This window comes from Musca vetustissima, unplaced genomic scaffold, assembly GCF_032173495.1.
Source record: "Musca vetustissima isolate MV318-11 ecotype Yass unplaced genomic scaffold, APGP_CSIRO_Mvet_v1 utg148617, whole genome shotgun sequence".
Taxonomy (NCBI): domain Eukaryota; kingdom Metazoa; phylum Arthropoda; class Insecta; order Diptera; family Muscidae; genus Musca; species Musca vetustissima.
The window spans coordinates 16,867-24,106 of record NW_026872480.1 but is presented as its reverse complement, the minus strand read 5'-3'; positions in this window follow the sequence as shown (position 1 = coordinate 24,106).

Sequence of the window (7,240 nt, the reverse complement as noted above, 5' to 3'; positions counted from 1 at the left end):
AATAAAACTCTGTTCTGGTGTCAGAATAACATCATTTGATCCTCCTACCCACTGAAATTCGTTTATTTTTCTTATATGCACCCGTAGAAGTTGGTCAGACTTCAATCATATACATAATTTCATTTGCTCCCCTTGGAATATATCCATTGTTGTTGTAACAGCCCTACTGCTGAATACAATTTTGTCAATTGGGTAGGTCACAAAATATCGTTTGGAAAACATTATCGATATAAATCCTACAATCTGGCCCGTTTGTCACTGCACCGTGGATTCAGGTCGATTTTTTTATAGAAAAAAAAATCGAAAGAATCTCAGGTCGATTTTTTTTCAATAGAAAAAAATTCAAAAGAATCTCTGGTCGTTTTTTTTCTATAGAAAAAAATTTGAAAGAGCTTCAGGTCGATTCGAAAGTCCCTCAGGTCGATTCGAAAGTCCCTCAAGTCAATTTTTTTCTATAGAGAAAAATTCGAAAGAATTCAAGTAGATTTTTTTCTATAAAAAAAAATTCAAAAGTAGATTTTTTGTGTATTCAAATCAATATCCAACATCAATACAAATCGCATTTGATAATTAGTTGAAAATCTCTATGGTGGAGGCCTCAGGTCGATTTTTTTATACAGAAAAAAAAAATCACGAGACCCTCAGGTCGTTTTTTTCTATTAAAAAAGTCGAGAAAACCTCAGAGTCGTTTTTTCTATAAAAAAAAATCGAAGGACCCTCAGGTCAATTTTTTTCAATAAAAAAAATCGAAAGGCCCTCAGGTCAATATCTAACATCTTTAGAAATCGCATTTGATAATTAGTTGCAAATCTCTCTGGTGGAGGCTATATTTGATTTGACAATTAATAGTTTTTTTTTGTATTTATTTTTTAATTTGGTGGAAAGGCGTAATGTAAATAACGCCTTTCCACCAAATTCCACATACTAATTTAAAAGTGCCACAAAGTTTTTTTTTTATTATCGTTATGAAAAATCGAAAAGTTTACATACAACAATTTTCTATAAATTTCCATTATTTTTTTCATATCGCTACTTGCGAGTTTTTTGAACCTGTGTAGGAGCAGCAACTCCACTATCATTACTATCAGCTTCATTGCAAAAAAATATCTTCATTTTTTTGTGTTACTTCGTTCCCTTGCATGCCAACAACATTCCATTCATTGTTTGTCTGTTTGTATATTTTTTTCATTTCAATTTATTTGTTTTTTTTTTTGTATGGAAAAAAGATAAAAAAATATTTTTTTTTGGATTTTCTTATTTGTACAAACGAATGATATTTATGTATGAATGAATGAATTTATGTACATAAATATAAGTAATCACAAGCACTACTGTTATTTGTTGTGGGAAGGCAGGCATTCAGTTGGAACCTACAGAAAATTCGCGAAAATAGAAAAAATACCATATAAATAAATAATAAAAAAAATCTTGAAAGACCCTCAGGGTCGATTTTTTTCTATAGAAAAAAATTTGAAAGACCCTCAGGGTCGATTTTTTTCTATAGAAAAAAATTTGAAAGACCATCAGGGTCGATTTTTTTCTATTGAAAAAAATTTGAAAGACCCTCAGGGTCGATTTTTTCTATTGAAAAAAATTTGAAAGACCCTCAGGTCGGTTTTTTTCTATTGAAAAATATTCGAAAGACCCTCAGGGTCGATTTTTTTCTATTGAAAAAAATTCGTGGTGAGACCCTCAGGGTCGATTTTTTTCTATAGAAAAAAATTCGTGGCGAGACCCTCAGGGTCGATTTTTTTCTATAGAAAAAAATTTGAAAGACCCTCAGGGTCGATTTTTTTCTATAGAAAAAAATTTGAAAGACCCTCAGGGTCGATTTTTTTCTATAGAAAAAAATTTGAAAGACCCTCAGGGTCGATTTTTTTCTATAGAAAAAAATTTGAAAGACCCTCAGGGTCGATTTTTTTCTATAGAAAAAAATTTGAAAGACCCTCAGGGTCGATTTTTTTCTATAGAAAAAAATTTGAAAGACCCTCAGGGTCGATTTTTTTCTATAGAAAAAAATTTGAAAGACCCTCAGGGTCGATTTTTTTCTATAGAAAAAAATTCGTGGGACCCTCAGGTCGATTTTTTTCTATAGAAACAATTTTGAAAGACCCTCAGGGTCGATTTTTTTCTACAGAAAAAATTTGAAAGACCCTCAGGGTCGATTTTTTTCTATAGAAAAAAATTAGAAGGACCCTCAGGGTCGATTTTTTCTATGGAAAAAAAATTGAAAGACCCTCAGGTTTTCCAATCCACCCTAACATCCCAAGCATTGAATGTTGGGTTGTGTATACCCCTGTGTGAATAATTCCACCATGCGTTGGTGTTTTCTTTTTTCTTCGTATGTGATGATGATGATTACGATGAGATTCATGCAATTTCTTCGTCAATAACACTTTTGTTGGGTGTTTTCGTTTTCATTTTCTTTTTGTTGTCATTGCTGTTGTTGTTGCTATTTTTTGTTCCACCCGTTGCGTTTTTACGACCAAAAACGCTGAGTGATTGTTTACATAAAATGTTCATTGCAAAATACTCGAACTCTATAGCAGCACTACTCCCTCCATCCCACCTCAACTGCACCTCCCTCCACCCCATTCACTCCCTATTTACCAATCGAAGTCTTCGCCTACATTTCCCTCCCATCCTCCATAGTTTTATGTTGTTACTTTATTGTTGTTGTAATTTTCACACAAATCCCATAAACATATAGATAATATTTGTTGTTGTTTTGTTTTTTGGTCTCTTCTTATTTTTTACATTTGTATGCGGGTAGCAATTTACACACCGTGAGAAAAAGAAGAAGAATATTCTTGGTTTTTCTGTCAACGTTTCTAGTTTCTGTGTTTCAATTTGTTTTTTGTCCACAGACGAGGGAAAATAGACGACGGTTGCTGATTTCCAATTTCAGATTTTTTTTTGTAATTTACCTTCTTTGTTTGTTTCGTTGACATTGTCATTTTCACTGCCATTCCATTTGAATGTGAAGAGGAATAACAAAATGTTTTAACTATATTTCCTAACAAGAGGTGGAGAATTAAAAAAATCGACGCTGAGGGTCTAGCGAATTTTTTTTCTATACGAAAAAAGTCGACCCTGAGGGTTTCGCGAATTTTTTTCTATACCAAAAAAAAAAAAAAAAATCGAACCTGAGAGTCTTGCGAATTTTTTTCTATACCAAAAAAAAATTTTTTCTAATGAAAAAAATTAACCTTATGGCATCGCTATTTTTTTTTCTGATAAAACAAATTAAAAATTTTTCTTCATTCTGATAAAACTTGACAAAATTTGTGTATTTGTGTATTTTGATATTATTCAGCTATGCTGAATTGAATTTCCATAGAGATTTCCGTAATTCAGCTGAGATAAATTAATTTTTTATTGGATTTTCTTTGCAAATCTGGAGTAAATTTTACAAAAAACTATGTTTACTGCAATTTAGCTAAGCTGAATTTGAGATTACCTTGGTTTTTTCTTCGGAAATTTAATAAAAATAAGACAATTTTCTGCAATGTAACTCTGCTGAATTATGATTTTTCTCAAGAATTTTAATTGAATACAAAGTAAACTTTCAGTTTTCTGCAATTCAGCTAAGCTGAATAAAATTCAAATATATTAAAAATGTGTAAAAACTTTTAAAAATATCATTCAGCTTAGCTGAATTAAACTTCCATTTGCGTATTTGTATATTCAGCTAAGCTAATGTAAATTTTTAGTGGATTTTTTTTTAAATATTATGTAAAAAATGTTAAAAAAAATTAAATATCCTTCAATTCAGCTGAGCTCAATAGCGAACAAATGTACACAGAATTTGTAAATTTTATTGTCTTTGAATTTTTTTGCAATTCAGATAAGCTGAATAGAATCCCAATATATGAAAAAATGTGTACAAACATCAGAATATTTTTTTCAGCTTAGCTGAATAGCACTTCCCATGCCAATTTTTATATTCAGCTAAGCCGAAATAAAAATTTAATGGATTTTATTAAAGAATCCAGCAAAAAATTGAAAATTTTTCAATTCAGCTATGATGAATAGCGAAAAATTTACGAAAATCTTGTAAATTTGAATGATTTTTTTCTTTTGACCTCATTTACAATTCTTATTGACATTAGCCAAAACATTTGTCCTTACATACACAGAAAAAAAGACTTAAATATAAATAAAGGCCAACAGATAAAAAAGTGAACATCCACAGCCCATTTTTTTGTTGTTGATAATTTCAATATTTTATTAGATTGCCTGATTTGTGTTGATTGATCCGTGCGACAACAACCGTTTTAACATTTTAATATTTCAATAATGTTGAGTATGTTTTTTTCTGTTCACCTTCCAAACCGTCATCATCTTCATCATTGGTATTGTCATCAGATTTTTCATCACATCACAGCTAGCACACACATTCACATACATTTGTGTCCACATCGAGAGAAATCATACCGTAATCATTCGAACTTTTTTATCCAAAAACTGCCATCCTTGCTTGCCTCCATCATTTAAATTTAATTTCTGTTTACATTGCGAAAAATGTGAAAGAAGAAACCTTAAATTGTTTGAGTGTGTGCGTGTGTGTACAGAAATGTTTATCTACAGATAAGGCTGGCTATAAAAACCTTGTAAAACAATCTGAAAGATTTCCAGGAAATTTCAAGAATTTTTGAGAAGGAAGATTTGCTGGCCTAATTAAAGTTTTGTATGGGGAAACATTATTCAGCAGGGGTTGAATAGAAGATTATCAATAGGAAATTGAATTCAGCTATGGTAAATTGCAAAATTTCCAACGGAAACCTTATTCAGCTAAGCTGAATTGAGAATTCTCGATAGGAAATTAATTTGAGATAAGCTTAATGTAATAAAATAGAAACCTCTTTAAACAATTCTGAATTGAAGAATTCCATTTAGAAACCCTAATCAGCTATGCTAAATTGAATATTTCATATGAGAAACATTATTCACCAAAGCTGAATTGACGATTTTTTATTGGATACCTTATTCAGCTAAGCTGAATTGAAGATTACCTATAGAAAATGGAATTTAGCTAAGCTGAATTGAAGACTAGCCACTGGAAATCTAATTCAGCTAAGCTGAATTGAGAAGCTCCTATCGGAAATTGAATTTAGCTATACTGAATGGATGATTATCCAATGGAAATCTAATTCAGCTATGCTGAATTGACAATTACCTAAAGGAAATATAAAAAATGTACAGAACGTGGTATCTATTTGCTGGATTCCAATAATATTGCACATTATTTTTTAGCCATATTGCAATATTCAAGAGCCGTCTGTGTCGTATGTGTGCGGTTTTTCACCGTTGTCACCCAGTCGTCAGGTTACAAAAAAAGGACATTTTATCAACACAAAATGTCATCATTTTAACGATAGAATATTAATGATACTTGTGCAAGATTGGTTTGGACGACCCCAGCCAGCAGCAACAACAAAAAAGGTCAACGTGATGTGATGATACCTTGCTTATTGATTTTTATGACAGAAAAAAAGGTTAACTGCGTTTTAAATAGTTAATAACGTTCATTATACGCAAAAGATAATAAAGATTAAAATTTTTATCTATAAAAATTGACGTGACGGTCAATTTTTTTCGACAGAACAAAGATTAGTCACTATCCATAGGTCAATTTTTTACAATAAAAAATCTGGTCCAATTTTTTTTCAATAGAAAAAAGTTGGTGAGTTCTTTAGGCCAATTTTTTTATAGAAAAAAAATTCGAGGGAACCTCGGATCGATTTTTTTCTAAAAAAATATAAAAATACCCTTAGGCCGATTTCTTTTTTATAAAAAAATTCGCGAGACCCTCAGGGTCGATTTTTTTTAAAGAAAACAATCGGTAAGATTTCCAGCTGAATTGAATTATTTCTATTAGTTGGCCCATTTAGTTTAATACTTAATTAATATCTGATTTTTTAAAACTTTATTTAAAAGTGGTTCAGAGTAGTCGCTTTTGTTCTCATCGGTTTGCTCATCAGTATTGTTTTCATGGTATGACCTGAATGCGATTGTTTTTGACTTGCTCGGTTTCTCCGATTCACTTCAAAGAAGACATGTGCGAAGCATTGATTGACATGATTTTTGTGTTTATCATGGATGGGTTTTCTAGACCCCTTAAGATAGGTGAATATCATCGAAAGACTTTAAATTCATCAAGACCGCAGACTTTTTTTAAAATTCGGGACTGAGTACTTTGAAGGACTTGCTTAATAATATATTGACATATAGCGGAAGGAATATATTCCTTTTCAACTTCAATTAGCCAAAGTTGAATGGTTTTACGTATGAATGTTGTCAACAGTCATACAACCCAATGTACGCTTCAGTATTACAGCTGACACAATTTACGCTCACAGTTAGAGTAACATCTTCGTAGGACTTCAGATTCATCAAATCCGCAAACTTATTACAGATGAAACAGCATATTATATTTATTATATAATCGATGGATTTGTGGAGTTCTTCATAATGTTTTCCAGAACCATGATTCATGGTCGTATGAGTATTACCAATAGTTATACATAATACCCAATTTTCTTTTAATAGTACTATTTACAATTCTTGATGAAGCTTTCTCACAATCCAAGTTCGATTCTGAACTTAGCCTACACGTAAAATGTCGTTAATATCGTCTATAACGAGGCCTTTCGAAGTCTTTTAGAAATCTTTCGAAGTTGGCGTATAAGTGTTGCCAATAGCAATACGACCCAAAGCACCCTTAAAATTGGTCTCATTTTTTTCAATATAAAAAAAATTTGGTGAGGACTTTGGGTCAGTTTTTTCTCAGGTCGATTTTTCCACATAGAAAAAAATCATGAGACCCTCAAGGTCCATTTTTTTCTATAGAAAAAAATTCGTCAGACAATCAGGTTCGATTTTTTTCTATAACAAAAAATACGTCAGACCATCAGGGTCGATTTTTTTCTATAGAAAACAATTCGTCAGATCATCAGGGTCGATTTTTTTTTACAGTTTTCTCAAAATCCAGGTTCGATCTTGAACTTAGCCTACATGCAAAATGTCGTTAATATCGTCTATAATGAGGCCTTTCGAAGTCTTTTAAAAGACTTTCGAAATTGGCGTATAAGTGTTGCCAATAGTCATACGACCCAATGCACCCTTAAATTTGGTCTCATTTTTTCAATTGAAAAAATTTGGTGAGGACTTTGGGTCAGTTTTTTCTCAGATCGATTTTTTCGTATAGAAAAAAATTGTTAGACCCTCAAGGTCCATT